The 15,879-nt window shown below is 43.0% G+C and overlaps 2 long non-coding RNA genes across 2 annotated transcripts in view; both read left to right on the plus strand.

Moving 5' to 3' along the window:
- The window catches only part of LOC143415920 (uncharacterized), a 130,379-nt gene that overhangs the window by 19,598 nt on the left and 94,902 nt on the right, over positions 1–15,879 (plus strand). The gene's annotated exons all lie outside the window — the stretch shown is intronic.
- Positions 6,270–6,790, plus strand: LOC143416039 (uncharacterized). Its single transcript, XR_013096465.1, has 2 exons — positions 6,270–6,315; positions 6,464–6,790. It is a non-coding gene; the product is annotated as an uncharacterized LOC143416039 (long non-coding RNA).

The raw sequence follows: 15,879 nt of genomic DNA on the forward strand, positions 1-15,879 counted from the left end.
TAGTATTAGCTAATAATGGCACCTGCTTAGCATTAGCTGGTCACATTGTTATAAGGCAAGAAAATATGGTATTAGCATTAGCTGCCAATTTCTATTTACCTAAAATTAGCATTAGCCACTAATGGTAGCCTATAGCAAAAACTTCTTAATGCTAAATGAAGTTAATTAATGCTAAGTAGGTTTAACTGAAATTAAAGTAGTGTTAGCATTAGCTGCTGATATTGTTAAAAGGTAAGATAAAACATTGCTAGCAGCAGCGGATAATGCTAACACACATAATAATTAGCATTACCTAATAATGGCAGCCTTCTTAGCATTAGCTGCTCATATTGTTATAATGCAAGGGAAAAGAGTTGGCAAAAACAGTGTTAGCATTAGTGGATAATGCTAATTCACCTAAATTAGCATTAGCTAATAATGGCTACGTACTTAGCATTACCTACTAATATTGATATAAAGCAAGAAAATATGGTATTAGCATTAGCTTCTAATGCTTTCTCATCTAAAATTAGAATTAGCCACTAATGGCATCCTATTTAGCATTAACTCTTCACATCGCAAGGGAAAAATTAGAATTCAATAAAAAAAAAAAAAAAGTGTTCACATTAGCTACTTGTATTGTTAAAAAGTAAGAAAAAACATTGTTAGCATAAGGGGATAATGCTAATTCACCTCAAATTAGTATTAGCTAACAACGGCAACCTACATAGCATTAGCTGGTCACATTGTTATAAAGCAAGAAAATATGGTATTAGCATTATCTGCCAATTCCTATTCACCTAAAATTAGCATTACCTGCTAATGGCAGTCTACTTAGCATTAACTCCTCACTAATGTGATGCTAATTCACATTAAATTAGCTTTAGCATTAGCTGCTAGCATCAGCCTACCTAGCACTAGCTGCTCACATTGTTAAAAGGGAAGAGAATACGATATTAGCATTAGCTGGTAATATTTATTCACCCCTAATTAGAATTAGCCACTAATGGCAGCATACTTAGCGTTAACTCCTCACATCGTTGTAATGCAAATGAGGCTAACTTGCATTAAATTAGACTGCTGTTATTAGTTAATGCTATTTAGCAGTAGCTGCTCACATTGTTATAAAGCAAAGGAAAACGATATGAGCATTAGGTTCTAATGCGTATTTGCCTTAAATTAGACGTAGGTGCTAATGGCAGCCTACTTAGCATTAGCAGCTCAGATGTTATAATGCTAGGAAAAAGAGTGTTAGCATTAGCCGTTCACATTGTTATAAAGTTAAGGGAAATAGTGTTAGCATTAGCTACTCACATTTTTAAAAAAAGAGTAAGTGTTAGCATTAGTGCATGATGCTAATTCATGTCAAATTAGCATTAGTTAATAACGGCAGCCTATTTAGCATTAACAGATAATGTTGACCTTGGCCCACTGGAAAAGTTAAGAACTAAAGATTTAGGAGTGTTTCTCGATAGCTCTTTCTCGTTTGAGAAACAAATGAATTCTGTTATTAAAACCAGCTGTAAGGTTTATATTGTTGATTGATGCTTAGAAATATTTACTCATATATGCTTAGAGTTGTATAATCGATTGCATGATGATAGAGGTTTGATCCTGAGTAGTCTGTAAAGACTCTGTGTGCCTTCCAGAGTGCTCTGGCATGCACACACCACTTGGGGCCATGAGAGAGGTCGTACCCTCTCTTACTGATTTATGGTGTAGGACAGGGGTCTCAAACTCAATTTAGCTGGGGGCCGCTGCAGGCAGAGTCTGGGTGAGGCTGGGCCGCATTAGGTTTTCCACAAGAAAGGCATGGTTAAAAAATTCCAATCTTCTCAAATCTCTTTATTTTTATTTTTTAATACAAAATATGAAAAATGAATAAACAAATTAAGAATTAATAAGAAAAAAAATCAATCTGTAATACATAAATAAAATAATAATAAGATATTTTTAGTCAGTGAACTTGTGTGTTTCTTTCAGTCTTCTATATCTGCTGTATTTAGATTGAAATGTCTGTATTAACAGTTCTATAACCTTCTTCTGAACATGAATGGAACACTGTAGAAAATGAACTGTTCTTCTGAACATGGCTTCTCTTGCCTACTCCTTGCTGCTAGAGACCTGGCAGCGTTTCCTCTCACATAGCCGAGCCAGATTTGGCCTGAGGGAGGAAGCAGTTGCGACCCTCAGTATGTCTTGAAGATGATCATCCGTAAGTCTGGACCTGTACTTGGACTTATTGAAGTTCAAAGTGGAGAAGAGCTTTTGGCACAAGTATGTGCTACCAAAAAGGCACATGGTCCGCTTGAACATTCGGGAAAGCCGAGGGAAACTAGGGCTCAATCCTCTCAAAAATTGTCCAAGCTTGTCTGCTTTTCCACTCACCTCCCTGAACTTTGCTTTGAGTTCAGAGTTGCACTGCAGCTCAATGAGCTCCATTTGAAGCACAGAAGGGGCATCTTGCACATCAAAGGAGAAGGGGTCCGCAAAAATGTGAAAGGTGGCTCTGTGTGTCTTGAAGTCAGCAAATCTGTGATCAAATTCCTCCTGTAGCCTCAAAATGACATCAACATACTCGTCAGCACTGAATGGTGTGCCTGCATCCACGAGTGCCTTGCATGCTGGGAAATGGCAAAGGTTTGTCTGAGAGAGCTGAGCTTTCCAGAGCGCCAGTTTTGTGGAGAATGCTCTCACGTTGTCATAGGCAGCACTGACAAGTTGCCCCTGGCCTTGTAACGTCTTGTTCAGTACATTAAGCTCATGTGTCATATCAACAAGAAAAGCTGAGTCCATGAGCCATTTGGGATCAGTTAGCACAGGAACACTAACTCCATCCTTCTCCATGAAGGCTTCACTTCTGCTCTCAACTCAAAAAGTCTCTTTAATACATTTCCCCTGCTGAGCCAACGTACCTCAGTGAAGTCGAGCACATCCCCATATTCTGACTCCATTTCCTCTAAAAAAGCACAGAACCTTCGGTGCTTTAAGCCCCTGGATCTGATTTGGTTGATGCATTTCACAACAATAGACATCACATTGTCAAACTTCAGGCATTTGCTGCAAAGGACCTGCTGATGGATGATGCAGTGCAGAGCAATGGCCTCCTCCACGCCTTCCTCTTCCAGTTTGTTTTGTGCCACCAGTCCATTTTCCCTCCCTGTCATTGATGGCGCTCCATCTGTTGTTATTCCAACAAACCTCTTCCATGGCAAACCAACATTCTCAATGGCATCACACAGCTTGTAAATATCTGCTGAGCGGTGGTCTGGCCATGCATTGGAATTACTGTGAGCAGCTCCTCCATCACTTCAAAACTGTCATCAACACCACGGACATACATTGGGAGCTGGGCAGTGTCGGTGATGTCTGTGGTCTCATCAAGAGCGACTGAGTATACACTGAAACATTTGGCTTTCTCACACAGTTGGTCATAAATGTCACTTGACAGGTCAGAAATGCGATCTGCTGCGGTGTTGGCAGAAAGGCTGATGTTGCTAAACTGACCTTTCTTTCCCGGACAGACTATATTTGCAGCCTGCAATATGCACTTTTAGACAAATGCACCTTCTGTGAATGGCTTCCCTGCTTTAGCAATCATCTCACTAACCACGTGGCTCCGACTGCTGCATTATTCTCTTTGGTTGCTTTCTTGGAGAAATCTTGCTGCCTCAGTAGATCTGTTTTAAGACTGGCAACCCGGTTCGCTCTCTCGTCTCCCTGGTATTTTGCATCCAGCTCAGCATGTCTAGTTGTGTAATGACGTTTCAAATTGTATTCCTTGTGCAGCGCAACTTTCTCTGTGCAAATAAGACAGGTCGGGGTGCCCCTGTGCTCAACAAAGAAATATTGCATTTCCCACTTTTCCTGAAATTGTCGGTGCTCATCACCAACCTTTCTCTTCACCGCAGGCTTTGAAAAAGACATGTTTGGGGCTATGTGACATTTATAATTCTACTTGGTGTCACTGTCGCATTGAAGTTTCAATCAAGCGTTTAGCCGACGGACGGGGAACGTCTCAACGCGTAGAGAACGTCATTTCTGCTTCTTTTTCTTGCAACCGTAGCACGGCGATCGGCAGATAAAAAGCCGGTAGCAGTCTCCTTTGTTTTTACGCTCGATGTTCATGTCTTTCATGACGACACGAACACCGTGGCGTTTGCAGATGGTAGAAAGTGCAGGGATAGCGAGCGCAAAACAGGCGACTGCTCACGGCGCCGGGCTGTTGTTACAGGAGAAAGAAGCGGAAATGACACCGTGACATATAACAAATAACATCAGCTGTTTCTGATGTTAGTTGTTTTGACTGCTTTTACATTATATTGAAATATATGTAATGTTCATGTTTGCTGCAATGCAAACGCAGTGATGCAAATAAAAACATGGAGCCACAAATTACGGTGCGACCCTATAATTAGTCCGGGTTACCGGGGACTGTTGTTGCCGATGAACAGGTGTCGCTATGTGACTGCAGACTAAATTGGGCTGCATTGAGTTCATGACTTTTCTTTTATCCCGCCGCCTACGCATCACTGTGAGAGTTAATATGAGATCTCTCTCTGTGGAAAAATAACTTTAAATCCCACTGACGTGTGTATAAATCTATATACGTATAATGTCCCGCTGGGCAGCAACTTAAAAAAACAACTTTTTTTGAAGTGTTGTGAACGCAGCGCGCTGGGGCGAATGTCGGCGTTTGCCCAATAGAAAGGAGGAAGCCAGCCAGGCACAGGAAAGAAAGAAACACTCCAGGGCAACGCTGCTGGAACTTTGACTCATTGAGAAATGTTTCCCTGCTTGCATCAAGCCCGGCTGGTGTCCCCTGAGATCCATATCCCACCCTGATTGGTGGGTTAATTCAGCTCCGCCCACAACACTGTAAAGTGTCATACATTATCAAACTAACATTACATTTTCATATTAAGGTGGGGCCAAAAACTATCGTCCTGCGGGCCGCAATTGGCCCGCGGGCCGCGAGTTTGAGACCCCTGGTGTAGGAGGACACCTACTCTGTGTCTGGTTAAGTATAAGAGCCCTTTGTTAGGGGGACCGCTGGACTCTTAGCACCAGCTTTGGGGTCACAGGGTCACATCTGGAACACACACACACACACACACACACACAGACACACACACAGACACACACACACACAGACACACACACAGACACACACACACAGACACACACACACAGACACACACAGACACACACACACACAGACACACACACACAGACACACACACAGACACACACACACACAGACACACACACACACAGACACACACACAGACACACACACACAGACACACACACACACACACACACACACACAGACACACACACAGACACACACACACACACAGACACAGACACACACACACACACACACACACACACAGACACACACACACACACAGACACACACACACAGACACACACACACAGACACACACACACAGACACACACACACACACAGACACAGACACACACACACACACAGACACACACACACACACAGACACACACACACACACACAGACACACACACACACACACTATGCACAGACTGGTACTCTTTGTTCATACCTGTGTAAGACGTCATAATGAACTTGTGCATATTCATGTAAGCTCAATAAAGAGCAGTGTTACGAGGGAGCAGACGAGAGCGACTGAGGTCAAGTGAAGGAACGGCGCTGTCACAGTTCTCTCCCTCATCAATTGTCTGCTTCCAGCGGTGGGTCTGTGCTAGACGACCCATCACCAGCTTTTTCCACTGGTTACCAGTACGTGGTAGAATCCACTTCCAGATCTGGTTGTCTTTAAATCTGTGAATGGATTGGCTCCATCTTATCTCTCTTTAACAAAAGAATCCAAGTGGAGCCCTCAGGTCTGCAGATAAGCAGCTTCTGACCAGAACTAGACGTAAAAACAGAGGTGAGCTTTATCGATGGCTGCAGCCAAACTCTGGAACAGTCGCCCTTCACATCAGGTCGTCACCAACACTGGACATTTTTAAAAGCCGGTTGGAAACACATTTGTACTCTGTAGCTTTCAATCCTGACCAGTCTTTATAGTCATTACTGTGTATGTTTCCTATTTTCTCTCTACTCTGTGCAGCACTTTGGCTCAAGCTGTTTTTAAATGTGCTGATAAATAAATGTAGATTTCTTTGAATAAAACAGTGGAGCCGAGCTTTGAGCTCAGTGTGTAACAGTGTGTGTGTGAGAGCCATGTAATGTCCATGTGTGCATGCTGACTGTGCTGCTCTGACCCCCCTCCTCCTTTCAGGGTGGAGCCTGCTGGAGTCCGATGGTTGAGACCAGGTCTGAGGAAGTGTAAGTGTGTTTTTAATGGGATTCATGAAAACAAAGCAGCACACATTCAACCATCTTCATCATGTCAGGAGTCATCATCAAAGTGTCAATCAATGAACAGATGATGGATCAATAACTGCAGCTGGATTGTGTTTGTTCTCTCCATCAGATTCCTGTCAACTCACAATCGACACAAACACAGTGAACACAAAGCTCCAACTGTCTGACAACAACAGGAAGGTGACACGTGTGGAGGAGGTTCAGTCATATCCTGATCATCCAGACAGATTTGATGTTTATCCTCAGCTGCTGTGTAGAAATGGTCTGACTGGTCGCTGTTACTGGGAGGTCGAGTGGAGAGGAAGAGTTGATATATCAGTGAGTTACAGAAGCATCAGAAGGAAAGGAGGCAGTGATGACTGTGTGTTTGGATTCAATGATCAGTCCTGGAGTCTGTACTGCTCTGATGATGGTCCTGATTCTGTCTGGCACAATAGCAGATCAACACCCATCTCCTCCTCCTCCTCCTCCTCCTCCTCTGTCTCTAACAGAGCAGCAGTGTATGTGGACTGTCCTGCTGGCACTCTGTCCTTCTACAGAGTCTCCTCTGACACTCTGATCCACCTCCACACCTTCAACACCACATTCACTCAAACTCTTTATCCTGGGTTTAGGTTCTATCCTGGTGCCTCAGTGTCCCTGTGCTGAGTGGAGTGTAAAGAGTGTCTCCTGTTACAGAAACACTCTGACTGTTGAACAGATAGTTCAGTCTGTACATGTCTGTCTCTTTCACTCACAAACACGTTTTCAGATTCATGGATTCAATCAGTTGATGTTTGAAACTCTTCTAAATGATTCCTTGTAAACTTCTTCCTCTTCAGTCACAAACAAACAGGAAGTGATGTCACATGTGTTCCTGTCCACACAGCAGAATGAGTCTATTGCTGACAGTGATGTACAAACAGAGTGAGCATTTCTGAGGCCCAAAATAAACTGAGTAGTTCACTGAATGAACAATGGACTGTGAGCTCAGTTCCTTCATCATTAGTATGGATTATATATGTATATGTATTATATTAGTATCATATATATCAGGTGCTGCTGCTTTCAGTCATTGTGCAAATGTGCTGTTTGTAAGCTTGTAAAGCTGCAGTCAGCTGAGACTGAAGAAGTCACCTGATCAGTGAGCAAACGTTTCTGAAAACGTCCAGATGAACAGAATCAACCTTTGGGATAATCTGTTCCACACATCCATGTTTCACTTACTGCATTATATTTCCTCATTGCTGTGCACACAGGCCTGTGGCTTATAACCAACTCCAAGTTCAGACTCAGAGGCTGCTGAAGCTGTTTTCTGGAACAGAGACGTGTTGGATATAAAACCAACTCTTCTTTATGTGTCAGCACTGAGGAAAGGAGCAGCTTCGTTTCTAAGTGTATGAAGGACTGTAGCAGTGTGTGTGTGAGCTTTATTTCACAGACAGAACCATGTCAAAAACACAACTTCAGGTAAAAACAATACAAAATCAAAGAGTCTGATCAGAAGGATTAAACAGAGGAGTGTGGGACTGTTTTTAACAGACAGCAGGTTAAGCCAGGCTGGAGGAGTAAACTGAGCCTCGGTGTGAGCAGCAGTGTGTTTGACAGGAAGCTGAGATAAACAGTCTGGAGCCCATTTAGTGCTTCATATGAAAGTGTGAGGATTTGAAAGCAAATCTAAAATCAAGCAGGAGTCAGTGTGAGAATGATTTGTGCTTTTCCTCAGTCAGATGCTGGGAGTTTCAGTTCATCCATGTTCAGCGTGCTGTGCTTTGTGTAACAGGAGAATATGACAGTATAAATCAAGTCTTCATGTCACTGAAAGCCTCCACAGTCTGCTATGGAGGTGCATCAGTTTGGATTTACAAGAAGAACATTTCTTAAACCTGCCACAAGATGGCGCTCCAACAGAAGGGATGTCCACAGTGTAACACAGACACACACATACTGTGTGAATGTGTGAGTGAATGGGCTTTCAACACAAGGCTTCCTCTGCTACCTTTAATGACATAATTAGCTAACAAGAACAAACTGTTAATTACCACCAAAGAACGGCTCCAGATTTTAGCTGCTGACCATTTTGTGAAACGTTGATTACATCAGCTTATTGTTGATTTTTCAACCTTAATATCAGCTGCTTTAAAGGAGCCTCGTTCTCTGGCAGTAACACTTTTCTTCACTAGATGCAGTGCAGGCACAGTCTGTGTTTCTAAACTACACACTAATGTTCATTGTTGTGCAGCTAAATCCTCCCTCTGGATGGGAAGAATCCCTGTCAGGCTTCAAACACCTGGCTTGGTGTTCTGGAGCTAATGTGTCACCTGTGAGGACTCTGAGATGAACACACAGCAGACACTTCAGTTCTCCGTCTGTGTGTCCTCAGTTTCCCAGCATGCCTTGGCTGTGGTGGTGGAGGTGAATGAGGGGGAACATGCTGCTCTGTCAGCACTCAGGTTTCATACCTGGTGATCTCAGAGGACAAAGCGGCGTTACAGCAGCGCACGTTGATGAGACCTGATGCTCTGAACAGTTCAGACTTCAGCCTCACTCTGAGAAAACAAACGACTGACTGTCAGCAGCAACTACACCTGCTCCATCAGTGACGGAGAGAAGGACTGAGACTGAGAGACATACAGCTGCAGGTCAAAGGTCAGAAACGCCCGCTCTTTGTACGGGTCAGGAGTTAGTACTGCAGAGGTCAGAGGTCAGCTTGCTGACAAACCATTTGAAACAGTTTGGAGCTAAAAGCACAACAGCAGAGGAAAGAAGAGACACTGCAGAGATGATGCAAAATATTGTGTTTTGTTCTCAGCTGTCAAAAAGTGTAACACACGTGTTCCAGCACAGCCTTTGTGTACTTTCACTTCTCCATACTGTCCATTGGAAATCCTGTTTGTTCCTTTTTGATTTCAGTCCATGTGTCCAAAGCAAACTTCTGTCCCACACTTTCTCTGCTGACTCTTCACCGATGCTCAGATGATCTCAGATGATTTCACCAGAACTCATCAAAATTCGGGCTCCACAGAAACCCAGACGTCACTAAACAAGCGTAACAAGCAAAGTGAAAACTGGTCGTTCAGCTTTATTGACCAAAGATAAGCTCACATGTCACCTCATGACACAGACACTTATTTCCACAGCATGCACGAGGACTGACAATAAGTGTCTATAAAGCCACTTCTATCTGCCACACCTGTGCTTCTGTCATGGTTGCTCTCCTCTCACTCTGTCATTTATCCACAGTCTGCCTCCCTCTGCTCCGTCAGCTGACGTCCTCTCTACACCACCTGCTGTGTTTTATCCTGCAAAAACACATTTAAGAAGCGTTGCACCGAGTAACGGGAGGAACTGCTATAAAATCCATTTAAAGGAGGTGGTGCTGAGTGCTGTGACTGGGGTCCCACCACTGACATCACGGGTGGAGGACATGTTGGAAAACTGCTACAAAGTGCTGTGCAGCCAGCAGAGCTTACAGTCTGTCCTGTGTGTCATACAGGCTCTCACACTTAGTGTTTCTGTGACACATTGAAGAGAAGTTTGTGTTGTTCACAGTTGTGCTTGTACTGAGTGACAGCTGACATGACCTAACAGGAATAATGTGTCTGTGCTGAATGAGAAGTAACACACAATGAAGTCTTGATGCATCTCAATCATCCAGGAAAGTGAGTCTGTTGCTTCTGTTCATCTGGACGCAGCGTTTTGTGGGAGAAACGTGTCGTCATCATCAGGTGACGTCTTCAGTCTCAGCTGCAGGTTTCAGTCTTACAAACAGGACATTTGCATAAAGACTGAAAGCAGCTGCAGGAACGATGGGCTGGGAGCTCCGTTCCTTCATCTTAATTATGCAGATTCTCAGGACCATTGATCAACAACCACTGATCCATGTCCATGAGTCCCATTCACAGAGATGTGGGAATGGCTGCAGTCACAGCATGTAAGATGGAAATAAATGAGAAGTATTTAGCTGAAGTGGATTTGATTTATGTTACTTCTTTTTTAACTTGTAGTTCTACATTGGAAGATTATTGTGATATTGAAATATAAAAATACATTTATATTCTATTATTTTCTCAAAATAAGCGTCACACTCGTGGAAGCCGGTGTAGCCGCCGAAACGCCTGCATTTATGGAGACTTTCAGCCCCAGGTAGGCCAGTTATGGATCTTGGATCCACATTATGTCAGCAGCTGTTCTCCACCGTGAACTGTGTTCAAACAAACACGCTCACGCCTCACAGACGACAGCTTACAGTCTGTAGAGATAAAGTGACTTCGTACAGCCCCGTCTTCAGTCTTGTGGAGATGATCTCGACGCTTTGGTGGATGTTACTAGCTCCTGTGCAGTATTTTGTAAAGACATGATTATACCCCGTAAGCGCGTTAAAATTTACGCTAACAATAAGCCATGGGTCACTAAAAGTGTCAAATCCTGTTTAAGGAAAAAGAGACAGGCCTTTAAAGAGGGGCTGTTACCGATTTTCAGACAGCTACCAAGGAAATGAAAATCGAGATCTTGAAAGCAAAACAGACAAAAACCTTCTTGAAAGCAAATTTGCTGCAAAAACTTTTGGGTCTGCCTGGACTTGTATGAAAACCATAGCAGGGTTTCAAAATCCCCAGAGCAGCAGTCAGGTCATTTTAGATGTTTTAATTCAGACAGAGATTTTCAAATGCTTTAAACATGTTTTATGCTCGTTTTAGTTCTTCTGATTTCAGCGAGGATATTTGGGAACTGAAACAGAAACTGAGAGATACTCAGCACTTTATCATTGAACTCAGCGATGTTAAAAAGGCCTTTCATACAGTCAATGTGAACAAGAGCCAGGTCCTGATAATATTAGTGGCCGCCTAATTAAATCTTGTGCTGATGAACTCAGGCCTATATTTCAGGTTATTTTTAACAAATCCTTGCAAACACAACATGTGCCCTCTCTTTGCAAAGAAGCAGTCGTGGTTCCTGTCCCTAAATCTAAACGACTTCAGGCCTGTTGCCTCACTTCAGTTGTCATGAAAGTCTTTGAAAAAATCATCAGAAATGTGATTATGAAGAGACTGAAGGTCAGCTGGATCCAATGCAGTTTGCATACAGGCCCAACAGAGGAGTGGAGGACGCACTTTTGACTTTACTAAATCTGATTCTTAAACATGTAGAGAGTAAAGGGACTTTTGCAAGACTTCTTTTCATTGATTTTTCTTCGGCTTTTAATACAACACAGCCCCATATTTTAATTAAAAGACTTTTAGAACAGTTTGAAATCAGGAAAAACCTGCTGGGCTGGATTTTAGATTTTCTAACTGACAGGTCACAAAGAGTGAGAATAAATGGGGTTCTGTCTGACCCAGTGTTCTCCTCCACAGGTTCTCCTCAAGGCTGCGTCCTATCGCCCTTATTATTCACTCTCTATACAAACATGTGTCAGGGCAGACATGAAAACAGGGTCATTATTAAATATGCAGATGACTCTGTTATTGTCAGCTTACTGAAAGAGGGTGAAACTAACCACGGCCCAGTCATTGATGACTTTGTTCAGTGGTGGGAGGAGTCTTATCTCCAGCTGAACTTATCTAAAACAAAAGACATGGTTGTTGATTTTAGGAAACAACAAAATGGGCACGGAGTCACTTTAATTAAAGGTCAGAAAATAGAGCAAGTACAATCATATAAATATCTTGGGACCATAATCAATGAAAAACTGAACTTTGATCAAAATTGCAAATCAGTTTGTAAAAAGGGTCACCAGCACCTTTATTGCCTTAGGAAACTTGTTCATTTCCACATTGACCAAAACATTTTAACTTTGTTTATCGTTCTTTTATTGAGTCTGTTTTATCCTTTTGTTTGGTGGCATGGTTCGGTCAGACCTCTGTCACAGAGAAAAACTCTCTGAATCAGATAGTGAGATGGTCCAGTCGTCTGATAGCTGAGCCACAGTCTTGTTTAGCCTCCCTGTACTCTGAGCAGGTACAGAGGATGGCTTTATCAATCCTTAAAAATGGTTCCCATCCTCTAAGGGGTGAATTTCAGCTTCTTCCCTCAGGACGGAGGTTTCTATTTCCGAGATGCAGGACAAAACGTTATAAAAACAGCTTTGTCCCCGTTGCTGTCACTGAATTAAATAAGAACTGTTTTTGATTCGAAATATTAAAGTATGTGTCACAGTGAGTTTTATATATTTACTAGGTATGTGTGTTTTTAAAGGGATGTCAAATGCTGCCATTTTTCTGTAAAGCAAATTTACCTTGCCTTTGGGTATAAATAAAGTTACCTTACCTGCAGATGCTGTGCGCAGAGGTTCAGGAGCAGAAGTCCCGTTGTAAACATATCACGGCAGACCCGACGATGTTTGCATGAACGCGCTTTTTTTAAAAGTCAGGTCAAGGCTCCAAAAGCCCAAAGGCGATATAACAGTTTGTGTTTGCTACATGGATCATTGTAGTTCAGCTTTCCTTTGTTATATTTCTTTAAGAGCTCAAAATGTGTTCATTACATAAATCAAATGTAATTTTCTCTGTAGCACTTCATGGATTTCATAAGCAACACACTGTAGTTGTTCACACAAAGCATAAAGGTAAAAACAATATACACAGTGTTATCTTCATTTTAGATGTCACAAAGTATTTGCGGCTCCCAGTGTTTTCCCGAACCCTGACCCTTTGCGTGGAAACCGGGTCCAAAAGTCTCTTTGGGTGTTAAAGGTTGCTGACCCCTGCACTAGGCCCAACTGACACATATATTTGATTCCAAATACAAAAAATAATGTGTAACCTGCTGGAAGAATGTAGGAGGTTGAGACAGGATCTCAACACTTGGTGTCTGCAACAAAAGACAACAATATGTGGGCCGATCGTGGCTCAAGAGTTGGCAGCTCGTCTTGTAATCGGAAGGTTGCCGGTTCGAGCCCCGGCTTGGACAGTCTCGGTCGTTGTGTCCTTGGGCAAAAAAGCACTTTGGGGTCCTTAGGGACGAGTAAAGCGCTCTACAAATACAGGCCATGTAATGGCAGAAACATTCTCTAGTGTAAATCCTGACTAGTTCATTAACTACAGATCAGTTTCAGTGAACATTATTCACAGAGGGATCTGAGTTCCTTATACCAGACTCTACAGAAACTGTAACACTGTACAGCTCTGCGACTCAACAATATGACAACAATGTAACACACACTAGAATCATCAAATAAAGCCCCACTAACCACTAGAACTAGAACTAACTAACTAGCACTGGACACTTGCATATTAGAGATTTCTACCACCATAGGAGGCGAGATATCATCCTTGAACCAGAGCATCCAGCCCTCAATTTCGGACATAAAAAGCGACGTGGCCAGGCATGATAACACTTTGACTGAACTGCAGGACTGTGCCTCGAACCACTCTGACACCATCGCCACTCTCCAGGCCACTGTGGAGCGTTTGTCTGCGGAGGTAAAGAAGTTAGATGAGAGATGTGGAGCTCTTGAGGCACTCCAGGAGGAATAATTTAAGAACTGCAGGAATACCAGAAGGCACAGAGGGACCCAAGATGACTGAGTTGGTTCACACCTGTTGGCGGAGGCGCTATCTCTCGAGGAGAAGCCACTCATCGATCGAGCACATAGAGCGAATCGCCAGCGTCCCAAACAAAGTCATCTTCCTCGGCCCATCATCTTGAGATTGCACTACTACCACATTGGTGAGGAAATTCTGCTGAAAGCTGCAGAGAACAAGAACCTGATGTATAAGGGTTTTTAAAATAAACATCCTCCCAGATTTCCCTCCCTCTGTTGGAAACGCAGAGCCGCATTTGCAAATATGAGAGGAAGACTACGTGGGATGACCGGCGTCAGGTACAGACTGCTATACCCTGCAAAGCTGTTAGTGACCCATGGTGATGTGAGGAAAAGCTTTAGCGATCCCAAAGAGACCGTAGACTACGCGGAGAAGCACCTCTCCCACCCACCTTCAAATGTATTAAAAGCAAGGATATATCTATATGTCTAACGCTGACACAGCACTGTGTTTCTTCTTTTCCCTTTATATTCCATGTAAAGGTGAATATGGAGCGTTTATGGAGCTCGTTTATTGACCAGCTGTCAGTTAGAAGGTAAGAGTTACTAGGTTAACAGAGGTTAGCAGTAACAGTACGGGGAAGTATATTGTGTTGTTCTTTTGTTGGTTTTTATTTTATCGTACTTTACTTTGTTATTTTGATTTTACCTGTTGTGAGTGCTTCCCGTAATTCTCCTTTTTCTTGCGCCGCTGCGGCCAGAGTTCACAACATTACATATTTTTGTATCTATAAACAGGAAGCTGACACTCTCCAGACTTTATCAAAGGTGTGAGCGTCACAGCAGAGGCCTTTGTGTCAACGTAGCTGAAGACAAAACACAGAAACACATGAAGGAGATTTTCCTGGCCTGGATTTTATACAAATATTCTGCAGTACATCAAAAATGAAAGAAAACCATTAGTCAACATATGAACATCACCTCTGAAGTTACAGAGCTTTGATTGGAGACACAGCTGAGCGTTTTGCATTTTGCATAATTAATTACATAATTAATTATGTAACCATAATTAAATGGTTACATCATCTTTAAAGTCCCCAGAGATCAGGAAAAGGGCCTGAGGGTGCTGTGTTTGGAGTCTGCTGGTTACAGTGTGCAGGACCTCACAGGCTGCTGCAGCGTTAGCAGAGGGCGGGACATACACAGCTATCATAATCACGTGTGTAAACTCTCGTGGTAGATAGTACGGTCTCATGCTAACCGCTAGCAGCTCAATGTCCTTACAGCGTAGCGTCTCTTTGATAGAGAAATGCCCAGAGTTACACCATCTATCGTTCACAAACACAGCCAGACCCCCTCCTCCCTTCTTACCACTCTCCGCTGTTCTGTCATAAGAGGCTCAGCAGCTAAAGCAGCACACCTGGGTCTCCCAGCCTATTAAAAGCAGCCCTTTGCTTCACCTGCTTCACTAAACATTATTATTTTAAGCAGAGTGGTGTGATTTATGTAGGCATTGCTGTGTGACAGGATGACTTTTCTTGCACACCCACCAAATGAGGGCGCACATGCTTCCACGCCCACTGGTGACTGCACACATCCTTTCAAGGAAGCATTTCATTCATCCCTAACAAATGGAAGAAAACACTGTGCAGCGTGTTCAGGTTTGAACGTGGCCCTGGCCTCTCTCTGCATCCACCTGGCACATGCAACACACATCCACTCCCTGCTGAACTGCTTGTATTTGATGTGTTGAAGTTTTGGTAAAGTTTGAATAAATTCCACTTTATTTATAGGAACATTTCATCTGTGGACTCCTGCTTCCCCTCTCCTTGAGCCAGTTTGTGACGGGAACATGACATAAGAAAACTCATTTATCCCTTTTTGATTCTGTGTATCTGGCGCTCATCCAGTGAGTTCACACTTGGCAGAAACAGACTGAATTTGTCTGGAGAACTTTGGCTTCAGCCAAGTTAGATAAACACACTGTGTCTCTGTCAAAACAGCAGTGTAGTTGTGGCACCCCTGTGAGGGAATGATCACATGAATATTATTTTGTGTAA

This window comes from Maylandia zebra, unplaced genomic scaffold, assembly GCF_041146795.1.
Source record: "Maylandia zebra isolate NMK-2024a unplaced genomic scaffold, Mzebra_GT3a scaffold11, whole genome shotgun sequence".
Taxonomy (NCBI): Eukaryota; Metazoa; Chordata; class Actinopteri; order Cichliformes; family Cichlidae; genus Maylandia; species Maylandia zebra.